The 21859-nt window shown below is 44.0% G+C and overlaps 2 long non-coding RNA genes across 2 annotated transcripts; both read right to left on the reverse strand.

Annotated features, from left to right (window-relative positions):
- Positions 1-279: 279 nt before the first annotated feature.
- LOC143418955 (uncharacterized) lies at positions 280-2635 on the reverse strand. The gene is made up of 6 exons (XR_013098899.1): positions 2494-2635; positions 1745-1964; positions 1141-1236; positions 789-1020; positions 395-690; positions 280-300 (listed from the first exon to the last, which is right to left on the reverse strand). It is a non-coding gene; the product is annotated as an uncharacterized LOC143418955 (long non-coding RNA).
- Positions 2636-9795: 7160 nt separating this feature from the next.
- LOC143412328 (uncharacterized) lies at positions 9796-12232 on the reverse strand. The gene is made up of 3 exons (XR_013098898.1): positions 11618-12232; positions 11017-11200; positions 9796-9888 (listed from the first exon to the last, which is right to left on the reverse strand). It is a non-coding gene; the product is annotated as an uncharacterized LOC143412328 (long non-coding RNA).
- Between the last annotated feature and the right edge of the window lie 9627 nt (positions 12233-21859).

Raw genomic sequence — 21859 nt, forward strand, 5'->3', positions numbered from 1 at the left:
GGTGGGGAGAAGAGGGGAGGTTAGTCATGTAAAGTCTGTACTCTAAGAAAAAACTTTTTAGAATAGCACTTTGGTCTTTGAGTTGAAAAGTCATTTTTCCCTCTACGATATTAAACAGATTTATTTCTTTATGAATCTTTTAAGGCCCCACCTCCTGCAGCTGCTCCATCTTCTCCAGCTCCCACTGGTGCTCTAGGATGAGGCTATCTCCTCTGGGCCTCCAGCCGGCCAGGTTCTCCTCTCCACGCACATAAGCCACTGATGTGTCCAGGACCTTCCTCCTCCTCCTCCTCTGCATCCCTGCTCAGGACATGAGCCCTCATTAGGATGAAGCTCTCCACAGAATTATGATAAAACAGCTGCCGTTCTTTAAACATGTTTCATGGCCGCTCACCTGGGCTTCCAGTGTCAGACATCTTACACAAGCTCAGCTCGTAGATCCCAGTCACTCGGTTGCTATAATGAAGCAGAAGTTTTGAACAAGGAAACTTTGTAACAGGGCAGATATCTTTGATTGTGAAACAGAGATGGCCACAGTGCAGCAGCCCAGATTTACCAGTCAGCAGTTTTGGAGTATCCAGTCCCAAAGAGGTTCTTGAGAGAACGGGGTGGGTAAATCTTGGCGTCTCGGGAGTAAAAGACCGTGCAGATGTCTTTGGTGATAATGGCAGGCTGGATGCAATGGTCCAGCTGCAGAGAGGAGATAAAGGGTGTGTGTTAGACACGATGACATCAAGAGACTTAAAAACACGTACAAACAGGTACAACACGGCGGAGCAGCGGCTGACCTCCAGCTACGCAGATAAGGTCATGTAGATCTTCTCTCCGTAGGGAGTGACGCGGTTGAGCAGGAGGGAACCTTTTAAGGGTGTTTTTATTTGTGCTCCCTGGCCTGGAAATAAACGGTTTCCGATCAGACCTGCTTCATCTTTGTGCCCTTGGTATCTGACTCGCTTGCTCCCCCATGCATTTTAAAAGAATCCTTCTCTTCAGCATGAAGTTCTGGCTCAGCTTTAGTGTCTGCGTTACATGTACACAAAGACTGAAACGTTCAATGATAAAAACACACAGTGGAATAAAATTGTAAGACGTCATCAGTTGATGCAGTTTAAGGACACTTGTTCTTCTGTGCAGTCTCACCTGGAGCTCACGCTTCTAGTTCATGCCATCATCACCAAAGATTCTTCAATTAATATTTAAAGATGTCCATGAATGCACTGCTAACTGCTCTTCACCCTGATAAAAATCAACATGCATTTAGAATAAGAAACACTTTTACAAAACCAAAAGCTTCACTGTACTTAGTGATTTATACGTCTACAAAACAGGTTCAGTTTGTAACTGAGAGAGCGGCTCAGTGGTGCTGAATTATATTTCCAATAGAAACACAATTTCATATGTTGTAGTAACAACACACTGCCACAAGATGGCAGCCTAGGCCTACTTTAACATGCTGTTCCAGTCAAAAAGAAAAAGTGACAGAGCCTTGAAAGAGTGACAGAGACACTTTTTATGAACTCATCTGTAATGTGTCACCTTTTCTGTAGGATGAAGAAGTGCTTCCCTTCTTTTAAAGTAAATACAGGCTTACAAAGATCCTCTAAACATGTTTCTGAAATAATCCTAAACACAATCATTAAATCAAAAATGCAAGAAACTATTTATTTAATCACTCTTCTTAACTTAATTCCTTAACTTAGTAAAAAAAAAAAAAAAATAGACAAGAACTTTTCTGCTGTCTCACCTCTGTCAGTTTTCATGCTGTTGCAAGAACAGGTGGAGGTGCAGGTGGAACTTTGACTTCAGTGTGGTTTGTATGTGCAGGCAGGAGTGTGACATCTCAGGACAGCAGAGGGTTGTCGAGCACGGTGACTCCTGCTGCGACGCCCCCGTCTGACTGTCCTGAGCTCTTGGTCCTCAGCAGACGGCCCACACACTCATTCATCACCATGTCTTTACCCTGCCTGTAAGAAAGCAAAGACAAGGCTAACATTAGAAACAGCCACCAACCAATCCCTTTTACTCCACCACCCAAAAACCAGTGAGAAACACTAGCTAGTATTAACTTGGAATCAAAGTGCACTAATCCCCAGGCTCCCAGCATAACATACAGTCCAACACAAACTCCACAAACTGTCTTGCTTCAGCTGACTTTCCTTCACCTTCTCTCCAGACAATCTGTTGTGCTCTTTTCAGCACAAAGCCACACTCCTGCTCACTGATCCTCACCTCTTTTTAACCTAGTCTCAGCAACTTTGTCCCATAGCTTGCACATCCTTTCCACCTCCATCTTTCTTCCCAGCCAACTGATACATACCTTTTCTCCTTCCTTAAAAGCCAGCCTAAGAAATACGAGTTCATAAACGCCACAGAGAAATAAATCAGAGGAATAAAATGCAAATGATATTGCTTACACTGAACAGCAACACCCAGGTGAGGATTATCTAATGCCAAATTTTCCAAACAATGAAAAAACTGTGCCCTTTTTCTCACCATGTCTAGAGTGTAGAGGTCAGCCAATGTCGCTCGGATCTGCTGCACAGCTTGAGGCTGGTCTGGGAAGAATCTGTCCAGGACTCCAGGTCTGGGGAGCACTTGCTGAACCTTCTTGGTACCAGCCAGGTGAGCGCTGATATCTGGACACAAAGCCATAGGAAAAAAAAAGAAAAAAAATGCATCTATTAATCACCTGGATCACCTGTTGAGAAAGAAAAAAGAAAACAAGCAGAAGAGAACAAGAGTAATAGAATAAACAACATCACAATGATATATGGGAATATGACAGTAAATACTAAATATTAAACATTATTGTGCAGCACATAAGATCAACAGAACACAGTGTGCTTTGAGGTAGGAGCCAAAAAGGGTGAAGTTTGTGTGTGTGAGCACCTGTGAGCATGGACGCGCTTGTTTTTTAAAAAGGTTTCTCCATGTAATGATCTGCTAGAGGGTGTGGGGGGGCACAGCCCCGTCCTCCAGGGCATGAAGCAGGTATGGAGAGATCAAAACTCCAGACATCCAGAGGCCCCCAGAACACAACAGACCAAGAAAGACCAACAGAGGGGCAGCCGCGCCACTGTCCCAGAAAGAGCTGAGGAGAGTCCCAGATGAGGGCTCACTCAGCAGCCGCGGAGCAGAAGCCAGGGGGAGTTGCAGTGACGCGCCCGTGAGCTCCGCCGGCAGCCAGCTGTGCCTGAGTGACCGAGCCCCAGGCCGAGAGGCCGGGGGCACCCCCACCTCCGAAGTGGCCCGAGCGAGCCCCAGGCTCCAGGCCCCGATAAGCGGCCGCCAAGGAGTGAGCCGGTGTGTACCTGGACGCGCATCCCCGGACACAAAGAACCACCAACGCACCGATGTCTGAGGGAGTCCGCCACTGGCAGGGGAAGTGGTGGTGGGGGGAGATAGGCCTCCAAACCTTGGAGGGCCTGAGATGTCCCCAGAGAGGTGGCGTCTGATACCCAACCTGACATATAGACACAGACATACAGGCACACACAGATACAAACATCCATTCCCACCCTCATGCTCTCATATGTACTTACTCCACACTCAACCAACGTGGAGACAGACATAAAGAGACGCTGTACACACGATCACACTCCCCAAGCGTACTCTACGAACCGGGTCTAGGTACCCTTGCCCCTGGAGGGGGGAACTGCACCCAGACCCAGGTAGTGTTACCCTTTTCCCTGCGGTGGGGAGAGGCAGACCACCCCAACTCCGCAGCAGCAGGGAGGCCCCACACTCCAGACCGCAGTCGGACGGCCAACTCCTCCTCCTAGCCCCCCTGCTCCAGCAGGCCGCAGAGAATGGGGGTGAGAGAAGACTCCAAACCTCCCTCCACCCGCTCATTGTAGTGTTGATGCATGTGTGTTCTAAGGTGCATTTAAAACCCAGGAGGGCATGGAGCTACCTGCCAGAGAGCAGCAGGTAAGCGCATAGTCCCTCCTGCTAGCCCTCAATGTCTACGTGTATTTAAAATTGAGAGGTGGGCAACGACACCAGGGGTGGGGTGTACATGTATCGTGTATCCATGTATCCATGTATTGTGCCCACCCCCAAGATCCTATATGTATGTGTAATGAGAGTGTGAGTAATGTGAATGTCTAAGTTGTGGGATAAAATTGAGGCAGAGGCAGCCAGAAGGGGACAGAGGGGGGGTAGCCTCCTCTGCACCCTGGTGACACCCCCATACTCCGCGCCCCGCCAGGGAAAGGGGGCCCAGGCCCATCCAGACCGGGGCCCAGTGCAGCAGCGCCTCCCGGCCCCACAGAGCCCGGGACAGTCCACCCAACCCCACCACAGAGAAAACTGCACCCACCCCACCATCCACTCATCTTCCAGACTACATAAGACAATAGACGCCCAGGCTGAGATCTTCCTCCACCTCTCCTGTATCTCCCCCTCCTGCAGAGAGAGTTCCTGAAGAGCGGAAAGCTCCAGAGAGTTGCAGCATGGCCTGGAGGTGTCACTATCACAATCTGCGGGGAGTATGATCATTTGTTATGAAAAAAGAAGACCCAAATGCAGACTCACAGGCTGGCAAGGATAAACTAAAGGCAGCCTGTTTATTTTGGACGGAGAGAATGATATGAAATATCTGACAGGGAACTCAGAAACTCAGAAACCTATACTGGGGGATAACACTAGGAAACATGACCAGTGAAGCTGGGTGACGAAAGGAGAAGATTAAACAATAAACACACGGGACGGTTATTAGGGAAGAGGAGACGGCAGGGACAAATCAGGAGTAACGAGACAGTTACAGCAAAACTCAACATAACCAACAAAATAAAATAGGAAGCACGTGTTTTGATCGCTGGCTCCAGTCTGCATGCTGAAGCTTCCTTTGGTTACAAGATACAGAACCAACGTTAGTGTGAATGAGACTATGAGAATGTTATATAGCATTTGCTCCACTTTGAATTCAGTTTGAAGAAGTAAAGAGACAAACAAACTTAAAAGAGACCATAGGATTAAAAAAACACAGACACCGCAAAAGGACGAAACACGGGCAAGAAGCAAAGTAAACAGAAAAGGAAGCAAGGAAATAGAAAGATAAGATCCACATGAATAGAATAGACAAAATATGAGTGCTTCAAGCAAACTGTGCAGGAATAAAATATAAATAGCAAACAGCAGAAATAAATAACAAATGGGGGAAAATATGTAGGATGAACAGGAACAAAGACACTGGAGAACAAAGTGGTGAGGGTTACTCAGACCACCATTAACTGATTAAATACATGGGAACTGGCAAAGTGAGACGCGGTCACAGAGAGTGACAAGGTACAAGGCGCACAAAAAGAGGGACTGGCAAAATTAGACGTCTATCAGAAGTACAGAATACAGAGACAGACAGGCAGACAGTGAAACAAACATGGAGACAAAACCTGCTACACACAGAGACAACACTAACACGGCCTGAACATGAAAGGAAACAAATTTAGATCAGCAACTAAGAGGAAGCACTAATTTGGAAGGGAAATAATACCAGACATATGGTGCACTCTGAATATCACCAGTCTGTTGCAAAGCTAACAGAGAGACAGACAAGCATTCACACCTACAGCTAATTTAAAGATACCACTTCAGCGTCACAGCTGGGTCCTTCTCTGTGTTATAAACGACACAGAGAAGGCCCCAGCTGTGACGCCACAGTAGTTCATTTGTTGACTGATACATCGATGTAGTCTCTCAGGAACGAGGGCGAAATGCCAACGACCGCCTGTCTGTTTTCAGGGCTGTATTTGAAGCCATGCTCCAATCAGGCAAAGTTTTAAGTGTTGCACATTTCGATGGGTTTCTTTCAGCTGACATAGTTTCCATTTGGGTCATGTGGTGTTAGATACCCCAGCGTGTGGTCAGAGGGTGAAGAGCCCGGACGATTAGTGGGATTTTAGGTGTGGTGTAAAAATGACGCTGCAACTTTAAAAACGTTGTTGCTTTAAGGATTAACGTACAACCATACTTGGGCTGAGTTTGACACTGGTTCTCTTCAGTAATTAAAATAGCTTTAACACATGATAAGATCAAATGTCAGCTACACTGTGACAGTCGAGGGGCCACACTCAGATATATTTATTCGCTTGTTCTCTTTGTGTGATAAGAGTTTCCATCTGAATTTAACCCCTGTGTGGGGCTGATCTTTCATTTCATTTTATTTCAAGCTCAGATTCTTTGCCTTTGGCACATTTTCTGTGACGAGACTTCAAACCATTCCCACCGTCCTTATTAATCAACATGGTGAAGTGATTCTTCGCAAGGTGATGGGATAGGAAGAGTTTCAGAAAATGAGGCCTTTTGTCTTTATTGGAGAGGTCAGTGCAGACAGGACGGATGGGGGGAAGGCGAGGGGGGAATGACACACAGGAAACGGTGTTGGTCAGACCCAAAGACAGGCGTGGGCAGTGAGGACTCTCACCTTCAGACTCACTGTCTAATCAGTCTGACAGTGAGTCTGAAGACAGAGCAACCCAACACACGTTACTATGTTCATCATCATCATCATTGTTTATTTATATAGCACTTTAAAAACACACAAGGCTGACCAAACTGCTGAACAATAGAAACATAATAGATACCATAAGAATAATAAATACGATACAATAATAAACATAGCGAAAAACAATAAAATACAAGTCAGTCAACCACTGAGTCAAAAGCCAGTGAATAAAAATGCTTTTTCAATCTGGATTTAAAAACCAGCACTGATGTCGATTGCCTAATGTGAAGAGGAAGATTATTCCAAAGCTTAGGAGCCACGATAGAGAACGCTCGGTCTCCTCTCAGTTTCAGCCGTGATTTGGGGACTGAGAGCAACAGCTGCTCAGCTGACCGGAGCGAACGAGTGGGGACATAGGGCTTCAGCAGGTGCCAGACCATTTAAAGATTTAAAAACCAATAAAAGAACTTGAAAATGAATCCTAAATTCAATTGGAAGCCAGTGCAGGGAGGCCAAGAGTGATGTTATCACTAAGCAGGACATTAAATCAAATTAATGAGACACCAAAACAAGAGCTGGAGCCCAAGACAGCCATGAAGTCACAGTGTACACAAATACACAAGAAACACAGAAACCAGCTGGGTGGATGTGGCTCGGGAACCTTCTGTTACCTTGAACGTCGGTGTTTTGAACGCTGGCTGCTCCAGTCTGCTTGTATTTGTCCAAGATTTCCCCTCATATCTTGGTTATGGTTATTTTTTCTTTTATTAAACTGATCACACTCCTGTTCATGAATAGAAAAAAACCCCATCAGTGTATTTTCACTTAAACAAGCAGCTGTTTTTTTTGCATTAAAGTTATATAAAAATGTAACAGTGCAAATTCCTCGCTGACAGTTTAACCAAAAGGCATTTCCAGTGGAAAGTAGCCGACATATCCTCAGCATAACCATGTATAATATCCACAAAACCTGAGAAGGTTGGAGAGAAGGTAGGCGAACTCTGCTGGGATCTGCGTTTAACAAAGTGTCTAAAGACGAAACAAAGAAATCTTTCTGTAAATGTTCAGATGCACAGACTGGACTGAAAAAGAGTGAAAAAGCAGCTAACGTCCAAAAATAAGAAAACTTTGAAAGAACTCCAAAAAAACCTGGAGAACTTTTGCTCAAAAAACAGTTTTGTTTTTTTTAAATTACAAGGCAATCTGACAAAATGTCATCAAATGAGACTCAAGACTTCTGCAGGTCTCTGCCATGACTCAATTTTTTTTTCTTAACGGCAGAAACAATTGTTCCTTTTTTACTTTGTTTCTATTTTCTCTTCTTGTTTTTATCTGTTGAACAACAAACAACATTCATGCTGATTCACATAATATCCTGTCTCTACTCTCTGGGATTTCCTCGTAGCTCTTTGATGCAAAGAACATCCATCAAACGCTCCAGCTTGTGCTCAACATCATCGTGAACGGTGAAGGTACTCTGACGAGAAAATACTCAGTCGACCTTTTGGTTGATTTGTTAAAGAACCCCAAAATAGCTGATTACCTAACAAGGTATGCAGATAATTCACAGCTCTTTTCCTGAATAGCTGCTTTAAAACTCTGCTGAAAGCCTTTGTCCATTTCCAGGTATCCCCACTTCTCGGCATGTGTGTCTCAAGTGTTAGGACTGCTGCATTGGAAAGACCCAGACCCTGCAGCCAAGGTGAGAGACGACAAATATGATAACCCACACCAGCTGTGCTTAACTCTGTAAGTTCCCAGTATTCCCTGAAACCATCACGTGTGACACAGTTTACATCAGACGTGATGCAGCTGACGTCAACACTGACCTTCTTGTGGTAACAGAGACTTAAAAAAATAATAATAAAGCAACAAAGTGGGTCGCTCTTTGACAGTAAATTCCAGTGCGGTCCGCTCCAATCTCCTCAGGCTGACTCTCTTCTAGGCTCTCCTGACTGTTCCCTTTACATGTTGATGATGTGTCTTGTAAATCTGGATCCCTTTCCAGCAGGACGCTCCTCTTTTTCAGACAGTACCTCAGCTGCTCTCTCTCCTGACAGTCAGCTGTCCACCTCTGCATGGCCAGTCGAGCCAGCGCCGGCATTTGAGGCAGAGCTCGGAGCAGAGCGGGCAGCCAGGCTGAGCACGGAGCAGAGGTTGAAGGTCGCAAACTGACATCCACGTCTTCCAGAGAGCCCAGACCTCCTGCTGCAAACAGACTGCACCAACCGTTGTCTCCCACCAAGCTGTTGTAGGACAGATCCAGTGCACGGAGTGAGGAGAGACAGCCCCGTCTGCACACGGCAGCTGCACAGAGGAAGAGGACCCATTGATAACTGATCACTTTATGCCTGTTCACTTTACTGTTTTGTTCACAATGTTTCTGATGGAGACAAAAATAACACCGAATAGTTTCATTGTTTTGTTTTATACGACAGCTACAGATGCTGGCAGCATGAAATAAATGAAAGAAATATCAATTTCCTTCAGGCTTTACTTGTCTTAATATACATTTATGCAGCCTAATGATCCACTACAGACCAAAAAAGAAAAAGTATAATGTCATTGTGTGTTAGTTACCCAGATGTAGCATGTCATCAGTGGTGAGCTCGCAGCTGCAAAGACGGAGCTCGCTGACGACTGATGGCTGCAGAGCATCCAGCAGGAGCGCCAAGTGACCGCCAACCACTTTACACCAGGAAATATCCACCGTGCGCAGATAGGACACCGCCAGGGCTGATGCATAAACACAAAGTTTTCACCATTTCATGCTAGAGGGTGGAAGAGGTATTCAGGGAGAATGACTTGAAGGAAAACTTCTATAAATAAACAAGTGTGTGTGTGTGTGTTACCCAGAGCAGTGAAGGACTCGTTGCTCATGTAGCAGCTGTTGAATGGCAGCCGCCTCATTTGTGTCGCAGGGAGGGCGGAGACCAGCAGGTGGACCACACCTCCCACTTCCTTATTGGATGACACATCAAGCTCGGTCAGTGCAGTGAGAGAGGGCAGCACCTGGACTGAAAAACAATGTCACATGACTGCTGCAGCGAGCATGCGATTAGTGTCCGGCGTGTGAGATTGGTAGCAACTGACTCAGAGCCTCTAGATCATCTCGCGTGAGGAAACACAGGTGGAGGTCGAGTCTCTCCAGGTGTGTGACGTGAGCCAGGTGAAAGGTGAGGCGGCTCAGTCCACCAGCTAGAAGCAGCTTTACAGTATATTAATCAGAACAATGCTGCTCTCTAATGTATCTTGGTAAAGTGCAGAAAAATCTAATGTTTTATATGATACAGTGTGATTTCAGTAACATATCATAATGGAGGCTTCAGCAAGTACTTACGAAGGAAATCTTTCCTCTGCTCTTCAGTTAGTTCATCAAATACCTCCCAAAACATCTGTATGGTGGGGTGGCGGTCATGATATCTCCAACCATAACTTGTGTTCTGAAAACAGTGAAAATGACTGTTATAATCATAGAGTTTGTAAGGTCAGGCATACACTATGTTGCCAAAAGTATTCCCTAACACATCCAAATCATTCAATTAATGTGTTCCAATCACTTCCATGGACACAGGTGTATTAGATCAAGCACCTAGGCATGCAGACTACTTCTACAAACATGTGTGAAAGGACGAGTCGCTCTCAGGAACTGAATGAATTCCAGCATGGTAATGTGATAGGATGCACCAGTGCAACAAGTCCAGTCATGAAATTTCCTCGCTATTAAATATTCCATAGTCAGCTGTTAGTGATATTATAACAAAGTGGAAGTAATTGGAAATGACAGCGAGTCAGCTGATGCTAAGGCTCATAGTGCACTTAAGTCACCAATATCTGCAGTCTGCTGTTGTTACAGATGTCCAAACTTCATTGGTTTCCATGGCTGAGCAGCTGCATCCCAGCCTTACACTGACAAACACAATGCAAAGCGTCAGATGGAGTGATTTAAGCATCTCAACACTGGACTCTAAAGCAGTGGAGATGTGTTTACTGGAGTGACGAATCACACTTCTCTGACTGGCAATCCGATGGATGTGTCAGGGTTTGGTGGTTGCCAGAAGTACTTGTCTGACTGCACTGTGCCAAGTGTAAAGTGTGGGCATGTGTGCACATGGCTGGGCACCAGTGCACAATACAAGGTCCATAAAGACATGGATGAGTGAGTTTGGTGTAGAAGAACTGGACTAGCCTGCACAGAGTCCTGACCTCAACCTGATAGAACATCTTTGGGATGAATTAGAGCAGCAACTGTGAGCCTGGCCTTCTCCTCCAACGTCAGTGTCTGACACCATAAATGCACCTCTGGAAGAATAGTCAAAAAATTCCCATAAACACACCTAAACCTTGTGGAAAGCTTTCCCAGAAGAGTGGAAGCAGTTATAGCTGCGAAGGGTGGGCTGACTATTATATTATACTATCATACAAAAGTCTGGATTAAGACTGAGATGTGACTCAAGTTCATATTTGTGTTAAAGCAGCCGACTGAATGCTTTTGACAGTATGCAGTACACAGTTATTGTGCTACAGGACAGCTGTGAAACTACAGCCTGTGTCTGTTTGGCTGACTGTACCTGTTTGAACTTTTCCCAGTCATGCACGTCCTGGCCGACCAGCACTCCCTGCAGCTCCTCTGGTCGAAACAGCCTCACCAAATCCTGCTCACACACCAGGAAGAAGCCTCGCTTGAACTCCTGGAACAGACTCTCCACTGATGTGTTGAAGGCATGATTCACATAGGCCTCCACAAACTCCTTCCTGTTTAGGAGGGAAAATGTTAAATTAGCAAACATTTCACAGAGACAAAGGTGCTGCAGATGAACCTCACAAACACTTCATGTTTTATATGCTTACCGTATTTCCCGGACTACAAAGCGCACCTGAATATTAGCCGCACAAGCTAAAATCAGGGGAAAATCCTGTTTTGTACATACATTAGCCGCACCTGACCAAAAGCCGCAGGTGTTTCAATATTGACTTATCATATGTAAGAGAATATGCACAAAGCGAATTGTCAGGAAAGAGATGGCTGTTTGGAGACACACCCCTTTTATTAATATTTTGAAAATCAAGTTATGGGTACATATTTGCACATGTGCTGTGCTTCATAAATGAGTAACAAATGTAGTACATAACAGTAACCTACAGCACACCAGAAAAATAGATTCAGACTACCTTTTAGGCTCAGGTGCAGTGACACGGCTTTAACAAGAAGAAAAGTCAGTCATTCACCACCATCTTCCTGCGCACTAAAACCACCAAAGTCCTCTTCTCCAGTGTCGGAAACGAACAGGCTCAGGATGGCTTCGTCATCCACTCTCAGCTTCTTTCCTTCGTTGTCACTTTCAAAACCAAAGATAATCCTCATTGTCATTGTCAGTGTCGGAGTCGAACACCCTCTGAAGGGCCGTGGCGGTGTCCTCCTCTTCATCATGCAGCAGTCCAGCCCTTCGAAATCCGTTGGTGATCGTGGATGTTTGCACACTTTTCCACGCTGTCAGAATCCACCGGTAGAGTTGAGCACAACTTGCTTTTCGCAAGTTTATCGCCGCTCGTCATCCACGACTCCCGCTGAACGCATAGCGCTACTTTGAAGTTTGTTTTTCGCGCTACTTGTACGGCACTATGTTGCCTGGCGGATGGACATGTGACCAACATACCACTCTTGAACCCCGATCCTTCCGCCAGGCAACGTAGTGCCGTACAACAGCGGAACAAACAAAACAAATCGTCTTACGATATCACAAAAATCATGGACAATCTATAGAAAAGCCGCACCTGACTAAAAGCCGCAGGGTCCTGGTGATGATACGGGCAGCAGAGTTCTGGACGCGTTGAAGCTTGTGGATGGATTTTTGAGTATAAAAATAACCTGAATAAATACAAATAAAGGGAAAGAGCTGTCCAGACCTCTGTCTCTGACCATCTGTGTTAACACTTGAAATCGGAAACATGTAAATGTAACAAACATGTTAAAACATAAGAAATCAGGAAGGGGCAAAAAAAGCATTTTGCTAAAAAAAGATTTAGAGCAGAAGTTTTTAAAATGAAGATATATTGCATTTATTTACAATTAAAAACACACAGAGCAGAAAGTGTGTTACTGTTTTACATCCACAGACACACAAGAAAAGAAGCCGGCAACGTGAGGTCAAGTTATGGCATTTTTATTTGTGTATTTCAGTACATGTATTCAGAATAGAGTTTTTAAAAACAAACAAACGTCCCAAGTCAAGTTTGGGGGGATTTTTGTGAAAGAAAGGTTGAGAGAGGGGGAAGGAGGAAGAAACTATTGCTCTCCTTAAACTTGATGCTGCTGGGTCAGTTTTTTCTCAGCAGTCTGCTCCAGAATCCACTCCTGTCCTCGGCTTTCTTTTCTTTTTCTTTTGCCTTCAGCTCTTTTAAAGTTTTGTTTAGCTGCTCCTCGGCGTCTTTAAATGCTTCTTTCAGCTGCTGTTTGGCCAGTTTGACTTTCTGTTTCAGGAGCTCTTTAGCTTCCTTTTTGTGCTTTTGCATTTCTTTAAGTGCATCTTTGCAGCCTTTCTTGGTCACCTCAGAGGCTGTCGTTTCTTTCTTGAATACCTTCAACTCAATTTTCTCTTCTGCAAGTTCTTCTTGCACTTTCATCAGTTTCTTCTTCAGAGTTTCACTTTCCTGTTTTGCCTCCCATTTTCCATGTGTCTCTTTTTCTATTTCTTCCTCTGTTTCCAGCAACTTCTTCCTCATGTTTTGAGTGAAACTCTTTGTATTTTCCATTTCTTTCTTTGCTTCCTGTATTTTAAATTTCTCTTCCTCCAACACTTTTTGAGCTTCCAACAATTCTTTCTTCATATTTTCAATCTCATTTTCTGCCTCGTGTTTACGTTTTTTCTCCTCTTCAAGTTGTTGCTTTACATGCAGTAATTCCTTCCTGAGTATTTCAGCTTCAGCCGTTACATTTTCAGCTTCTTGTGCTGCCAACTGCATTTTCCTTTTCTCCCCTTCAAAAGCTTCCTGCACCTCCTGTAATTCCTGCATCACATTTTCTGCCTCCTTCTTTGCAGTTTGATATTTATTTTTAGCTTCTTGTGCTGTGCTTTTCTCTTCCTGCAATGCTTTTTGAGCTTCCAACAGTTCTTTCTTGATGTTTTCATTCTCATTTTCTGCTTGTTGTTTTCCCATCTTCTCTCCTTTAAGCTTTAGACCCACATGCAGTAATTCCTTCAATACTACTTCGGTTTCAAACTTTGAATTTTCAGCTTCTCCTCTTGATTCTTCTGCCACTTCTTTTAATTTGACATTTTCAGCCTGTATTATTTGAAATTCTTCTCGTAGTTTAATCAGCTCAGACTGTTCTGTACTGTATGGTGACGCACTCACCAATCCTCTTCTCGATCTCCCTTGATTCATTTTGGCCTTTTAAACAAAGGAACCAAAGTTTTGTAGAGAAGTGAAGTTTTCGATGTGTTTTTTTCTTCAACCGTCGTCTGTCCTGCACAGAGATGCTGCTGTAGATGTGTCTCTAGCTGTGTCTGGATAAAATGAAAAATGCTGTAACTAAGTGCTTGTGTTGCACAGTTCTACAAAACATTCCATTCCATGCATGCTCCGCCCACATGGTCAGGAATGTCAGGTGCTGCATCACCAAATGCTGCTCCCGTTGCCTAGCAATAACAGCTGTTTACTTTTTGGGGTCTGGTTCATTATTTAATAAAGAAAACATGTCCAAGTATTGCAACCATGGTGCTGAGGCTCAGTGCATATTCTAGCCTGCTGTGTGGGTGGGCAGCTAGAAATCACTGGTGGGCAACATGAGAGAGGAGAAAACTGGAGCAGCCAAGCAGGGAGCTGCAGGTTGCTGGTTTGAGTCTCTGTTCAGATGCTGGTGTCTCCTCTCTCTGAGATGTTTGCAAACAGTCCCAGATAAAACAATAAGGATAATAAACAAACACGTGACTAAACTAACATTTATGACACTGATATATTTTATGTGTAGCAGGATGGCCTCTAGTTTGCAAAACTGTTGGAGCGTGGTACTACAGTGGCTTGCAAAAGTATTCGGCCCCCTTGAACTTTTCCACATTTTGTCACATTACAGCCACAAACATGAATCAATTTTATTGGACTTCCACGTGAAAGACCAACACAAAGTGGTGCACACGTGAGAAGTGGAAGGAAAATCATACATGATTCCAAACATTTTTTACAAATAAATAACTGCAAAGTGGGGTGTGCGTAATTATTCAGCCCCCTGACTCAATACTTTGTAGAACCACCTTTTGCTGCAGTTACAGCTGCCAGTCTTTTAGGGTCTGTCTCTACCAGCTTTGCACATCTAGAGACTGAAATCTTTGCCCATTCTTCTTTGCAAAACAGCTCCAGCTCAGTCAGATTAGATGGACAGCGTTTGTGAACAGCAGTTTCAGATCTTGCCACAGATCTGAGGGGGGCGAATACTTTTGCAAGCAACTGCAAGTGTGGGGGAAGGCTGAGTGAAGTATTTCTTTGATATTGTTTTTCAATAAGCAGATGCAAATATTTACTCCTCTGTTATGTTTCTGTACATACAGACTGGGCGTGCCAAAAGCGATGCACTGCAGCACAGCTTTCTTGATGAGGAAGAGCAGCTGTGCTGTGATGTCAGCTTCAGCTGCCCAGCATGCACACCTGAAATGTTGGCGGTTTCAGTTGATGGTAACAGAAAGCTATATCACTTTCAGCAAAAAGAAAGGTGCTCATTGTTGATGTTCTTTGTGTTTGTGTTTGTGTGACATAATAGTTTTTACTATAGTAACCAAACGACTGTCTTCTGCAAGATGACTACTGTTAAATTAGAGTAAATGGAAAATCTTGTCATTTACTTTATAATTTCTTGCTATTTTATTATATTTGTTACATGTCGTAGACACGGGGAAGAGGCACATGTGGGGATTCCCAGTGGACAGCAGCACGAGAGACTTCAAGGAAGGCCTCCAAACTGGATGAAGAGGAGATGGAGGTCGCTGTGTGTCGACATGGATTGTGTCTTTTGTGTCACTTTCACTTCAGGGACGGCAAACTGTGGCGTGTTTCAGGAACGGTTACATGCCCGACAACTACACTTCTGAACAGGTCCAACTTTTGATTTGCACTCAGAATGATTACATCAAAGAGTTTAGTTAAAAACACTAAATGAAACCTGCAGACTTGCTTAAAGTGATTCGTATTCATGAGAAACTGGAGCGTCATTATCATTGAGTTTATTTCTTTCCCTGCTAAGCAACACCAAGTCTAGCCCTGATTGGCTGATATAAGTGACCACAGACCTGTCGCTGTGTGAGTTTGAATGGGTGATTAGAGACCAACACATGTTTGTTGCTGCTCCATGTTTTCTGCAACATTGTGTGTAGTTACTGCAGCTGTGTATGCATTCTGCTGGCAGGAAACAAGTGAAAGAAAACTGGCGAGCATCCTGGAAGGAAAACTTAATCGGACATAACAAGTTAAAACAGTTTGCAAGCTTCAAGCCAAACTGCTGAATCTACCGTCCAGGTTCTCCTTGATAGCGTGACTCTGTGTTGTTCTCCTTCATTCTTCTGTCTCTGTCTGTCAAATCTCAGCGTATTATAAACCAACTGTTGTCACCCTCTGCTGCTCAGTGTGCTGGCTGTTTTCTCGAGAATCTCAACCACAAGAAAGTTTATACGAACGAAGCTAAAAAACCTGTGACAGTTTGTGAAACGTCATTAGCAGCAGTGAAATAAGTTAGTTAGTGAAATGATAGAGGCTATTTTATGCTGGAAAAATTCTTCTAGCACAAAGTGGCCCAATAAACGGAATTTTTTAATACAGAAATACATCTAATGATAAAAAGCAGAGAATTCATTGTCTGTTTTCCATTGCAGAGCTGGGATGCTCGTCTCCTCATGGAGCGCTCTCGAGCTGTGAAGTGTCCAGATATCAGCGCTCACCTGGCTGGTACCAAGAAGGTTCAGCAAGTGCTCCCCAGGTACAGGATTGGTGCACATGTTGTTTCCTTATTACTCACACAGTGGTAACTGCTTCCTTTGTACACAGTTGAATATCTTCTTTTAAAGCGTAATGTTGCTCTAGCTGTGCTCACTGTGATCCTGAGCTCCTGTTATGTTTGCTGCAGGGGATCCAGCGGAGGATCACAGTGACCCTCATCCACGAGAAGGGCAGCGAGCTCCATTGGAAAGATGTTCGTGAGCTGGTTGTAGGTGAGCAGCCTGCCTTTAGGGTCTAGTCGTGCTATACCTCTGTGTAGAAAACAAAACCCCAAAGCACCGAAACAATGTTTTATAGTGTTTGTGTGCTTTTGATAGAGGAAGACAGGACAGAACATCATTAAAGGGATTTGACTTTGTGAGATCACCCTGAAAACGCACCACTCGGTTCACTCTGAGATATTTTCAGTCTGGAAAGATGAATCTGTCGGGCTTCAGGCTGCTTCTCACTTTAAGCAGTTCATGCTGTAGCTGATGGACCAAAAATGACATTTGATATTTTAGACATTCAGCTGCTGACTCTGAAGCCAACAGGCTCTTGAGTGTGGATGATTGTGTTGGTACTGGATGCTGTGATCAAACAGCTGTTCTGATCTGTCTTCATTCATGCCTGTTGTTATTAAGCCTCCTAAGCTCCAAACCAGTAAAAGCAATCTTTGGAGGCAACACCCTTTTTAGTACTTTGCTGTATTTGTTTGTGATTGTGTGACACTGAACCACAGTGCTATGTATATCCTCTGTAACACTCAGACGTTTCCAGATCAGTGTTTCCCCCTCAGCTGTTTCTCACTATAGAGTCTTTCCTCTGTAACAATGAGGCACCAGCAGAGCATATCTGGCTCCCAGTCTGTGGCTGATAGTGCCCCCTGCTGTTAATAACAGGAACAGTGTAACCTTGTATGGAGCTCATAGTGATGGTCTGAAGATTGCTGCTGCAAGGCAGTAATTTGTATCCATGTGTGCTGTCTATTCTGAGCATATGCAGTTATGTGAGCTCTCAGGTTTTATGTATCAGGACATAATTAAAAACAATCAGGTCCTTAGTAGGTCTTAATATGAGGTAAATATAAAACATGAAGTGTTTGTGAGGTTCATCTGCAGCACCTTTGTCTCTGTGAAATGTTTGCTAATTTAACATTTTCCCTCCTAAACAGGAAGGAGTTTGTGGAGGCCTATGTGAATCATGCCTTCAACACATCAGTGGAGAGTCTGTTCCAGGAGTTCAAGCGAGGCTTCTTCCTGGTGTGTGAGCAGGATTTGGTGAGGCTGTTTCGACCAGAGGAGCTGCAGGGAGTGCTGGTCGGCCAGGACGTGCATGACTGGGAAAAGTTCAAACAGGTACAGTCAGCCAAACAGACACAGGCTGTAGTTTCACAGCTGTCCTGTAGCACAATAACTGTGTACTGCATACTGTCAAAAGCATTCAGTCGGCTGCTTTAACACAAATATGAACTTGAGTCACATCTCAGTCTTAATCCAGACTTTTGTATGATAGTATAATATAATAGTCAGCCCACCCTTCGCAGCTATAACTGCTTCCACTCTTCTGGGAAAGCTTTCCACAAGGTTTAGGTGTGTTTATGGGAATTTTTTGACTATTCTTCCAGAGGTGCATTTATGGTGTCAGACACTGACGTTGGAGGAGAAGGCCTGGCTCACAGTTGCTGCTCTAATTCATCCCAAAGATGTTCTATCAGGTTGAGGTCAGGACTCTGTGCAGGCTAGTCCAGTTCTTCTACACCAAACTCACTCATCCATGTCTTTATGGACCTTGTATTGTGCACTGGTGCCCAGCCATGTGCACACATGCCCACACTTTACACTTGGCACAGTGCAGTCAGACAAGTACTTCTGGCAACCACCAAACCCTGACACATCCATCGGATTGCCAGTCAGAGAAGTGTGATTCGTCACTCCAGTAAACACATCTCCACTGCTTTAGAGTCCAGTGTTGAGATGCTTAAATCACTCCATCTGACGCTTTGCATTGTGTTTGTCAGTGTAAGGCTGGGATGCAGCTGCTCAGCCATGGAAACCAATGAAGTTTGGACATCTGTAACAACAGCAGACTGCAGATATTGGTGACTTAAGTGCACTATGAGCCTTAGCATCAGCTGACTAGCTGTCATTTCCAATTACTTCCACTTTGTTATAATATCACTAACAGCTGACTATGGAATATTTAATAGCGAGGAAATTTCATGACTGGACTTGTTGCACTGGTGCATCCTATCACATTACCATGCTGGAATTCATTCAGTTCCTGAGAGCGACTCGTCCTTTCACACATGTTTGTAGAAGTAGTCTGCATGCCTAGGTGCTTGATCTAATACACCTGTGTCCATGGAAGTGATTGGAACACATTAATTGAATGATTTGGATGTGTTAGGGAATACTTTTGGCAACATAGTGTATGCCTGACCTTACAAACTCTATGATTATAACAGTCATTTTCACTGTTTTCAGAACACAAGTTATGGTTGGAGATATCATGACCGCCACCCCACCATACAGATGTTTTGGGAGGTATTTGATGAACTAACTGAAGAGCAGAGGAAAGATTTCCTTCGTAAGTACTTGCTGAAGCCTCCATTATGATATGTTACTGAAATCACACTGTATCATATAAAACATTAGATTTTTCTGCGCTTTACCAAGATACATTAGAGAGCAGCATTGTTCTGATTAATATACTGTAAAGCTGCTTCTAGCTGGTGGACTGAGCCGCCTCACCTTTCACCTGGCTCACGTCACACACCTGGAGAGACTCGACCTCCACCTGTGTTGCCTCACGCGAGATGATCTAGAGGCTCTGAGTCAGTTGCTACCAATCTCACACGCCGGACACTAATCGCATGCTCGCTGCAGCAGTCATGTGACTCGTTGTTTTTCAGTCCAGGTGCTGCCCTCTCTCACTGCACTGACCGAGCTTGATGTGTCATCCAATAAGGAAGTGGGAGGTGTGGTCCACCTGCTGGTCTCCGCCCTCCCTGCGACACAAATGAGGCGGCTGCCATTCAACAGCTGCTACATGAGCAACGAGTCCTTCACTGCTCTGGGTAACACACACACACACACTTGTTTATTTATAGAAGTTTTCCTTCAAGTCATTCTCCCCGAATACCTCTTCCACCCTCTAGCCTGAAATGGTGAAAACTTTGTGTTTATGCATCAGCCCTGGCGGTGTCCTATCTGCGCACGGTGGATATTTCCTGGTGTAAAGTGGTTGGCGGTCACTTGGCGCTCCTGCTGGATGCTCTGCAGCCATCAGTCATCAGCGAGCTCCGTCTTTGCAGCTGCGAGCTCACCACTGATGACATGCTACATCTGGGTAACTAACACACAATGACATTATACTTTTTCTTTTTTGGTCTGTAGTGGATCATTAGGCTGCATAAATGTATATTAAGACAAGTAAAGCCTGAAGGAAATTGATATTTCTTTCATTTATTTCATGCTGCCAGCATCTGTAGCTGTCGTATAAAACAAAACAATGAAACTATTCGGTGTTATTTTTGTCTCCATCAGAAACATTGTGAACAAAACAGTAATGAAGGAAATTGCCTTCCCGGGTTTCCTCCGTGGCGTGAGCTATAAGCAGAGTTCTGTCCTTTCCTTCTAAGATTCCTAATTATTTAAAGTAACACTCAGGTATGCCATTCAGCGTGTTAGTACGAGCTCGGGAGCAGCTTGGGAGAACAAGAAAACAGAGACTGCTTTAGGTTGCCTTCCCAATCGACTCAAAGGTTTATTTGATACACAGCAGTTTATATAGATGAAAAAAAAGGTTCGTGTGTCAGCTTTCCCAGTTCAAACCGGTACAGACCAAATAAGGAAACGTCTTCCTGCCTTGTGAGCCAAGAAGTATCCTGTGTGTAGTTTATCAGTTCAGCTATAATTTATGATCATCCCAGCAAAATACACTCCTAGACATAAAATACAGAGTTCTTTCATCAGTGAATTCTGAAACAAACCACCTAGCCTTTAACGAGCCTTTTCCAGGAGATAAAGAAAAAGGGAGGATGGGAGTAAGGAAGTGGTCTCATCTCTGTGGTGTTTTCGACCTTCTGGTACCAGCCTGTGAGTCCTACACATTAATTCTTGGGTCACAGAGAAAGAGAAAAACAACTAGTAGATCGGCCTTATTGAGTAACAGTTTTCCTGTATAAAACAATATCCTGTAAATGCTAACCGTGGTATCAAAATATCATAACAGTTCTCCCCTTTTATCATGTAATGATAACATAGTATAAAGACAGAATGTAATAACATAATATAAAGATAAATCATAAATGTGAAACAAATCATAAATGTAACTGGTCCTTCGAGCAAGCTTAATATCAAAATTGGAAAAAGAAGAAAAGAAAAAGAAGAAAACGTCATTCTCTTCTTTGACAATTGAGTAATTCACAATCTAATGCTCAATACATACATCAGGATCATCGATGACATCTGACACATAATCTGGGTCAATTTGTGCCAATTGCAAATACATTGAAGTAGCTGTACTAGTAGCCATACGGGTTATCATTGAACGTACACAGGATACCACACAACAGACAATAATCATCAAAAACATGCTGCAACGGTTACAAAGGCTACAATTAGTTCCTTCCATCTTCCAAACGTGTCCTGTAGCCACTTATGTAGCCACTGACCGTGACCTGTATTGGCAATTAGTTCTATCTGCAATGCTTCAAGTTTATTCATAGCTTGTGTGAATGAACCGTTAGGAGCAGTATTATTGGGAATGAAAGTACAGCATACATCAACGGTTACTAGACCACAGGTACCGGTCCAATTAACAGGTAAAGCTAATCTAAGGGTATTATTGCACAACCAATAAGCATGTGGGATTGGTCTAGTTAGGCGCGTGACCATGTGTGATTTAACTAACTCCCCCCAGTCAGTGTCATTCAATACACCGTCTGGGGGAACAATGATTGATTCTCTGCTCGAACTTGAACTGTGTGTGTGTTCCTCCAGATATGATACAACTTCAGCCATAGAGACAGCTAGCCATGTCTCATTACAGCGTGCACCTGGGGAGTCAGAGAAGAATGTATAGTTATCCTTTGTATAATCTATGTGTGTGTCTGGGCCAGTTAACTTTAGTCTGCGCAGACATATCATACTAGTATTAAAATGGAGAGGGATCTGTCCTAAGGGCAGTGAGGGCTTTAACCTATTCTTAGGGCGTTTCATTGGGGCGCAGGTCCCTGCGGTGTCATTAGATAACTTCAATAATTCGCCTAATGGAGTCTCAGGGTTAGTTCGTGTGTGTGTGTGTGTCTAAGTAAGCAGTCGAGAGGGCTCAGAGTCAACTGTAAAGCGTCTTTAAAGAGAGCATTATTTCCGCTGATTTTCTCTAGTCCCTCAGTGAGGGGGAAACCGGATATGGGGTATCCTACTATTACCTGTTCTGGATTAG

This window comes from Maylandia zebra, linkage group LG6 (assembly GCF_041146795.1).
Source record: "Maylandia zebra isolate NMK-2024a linkage group LG6, Mzebra_GT3a, whole genome shotgun sequence".
Taxonomy (NCBI): Eukaryota; Metazoa; Chordata; class Actinopteri; order Cichliformes; family Cichlidae; genus Maylandia; species Maylandia zebra.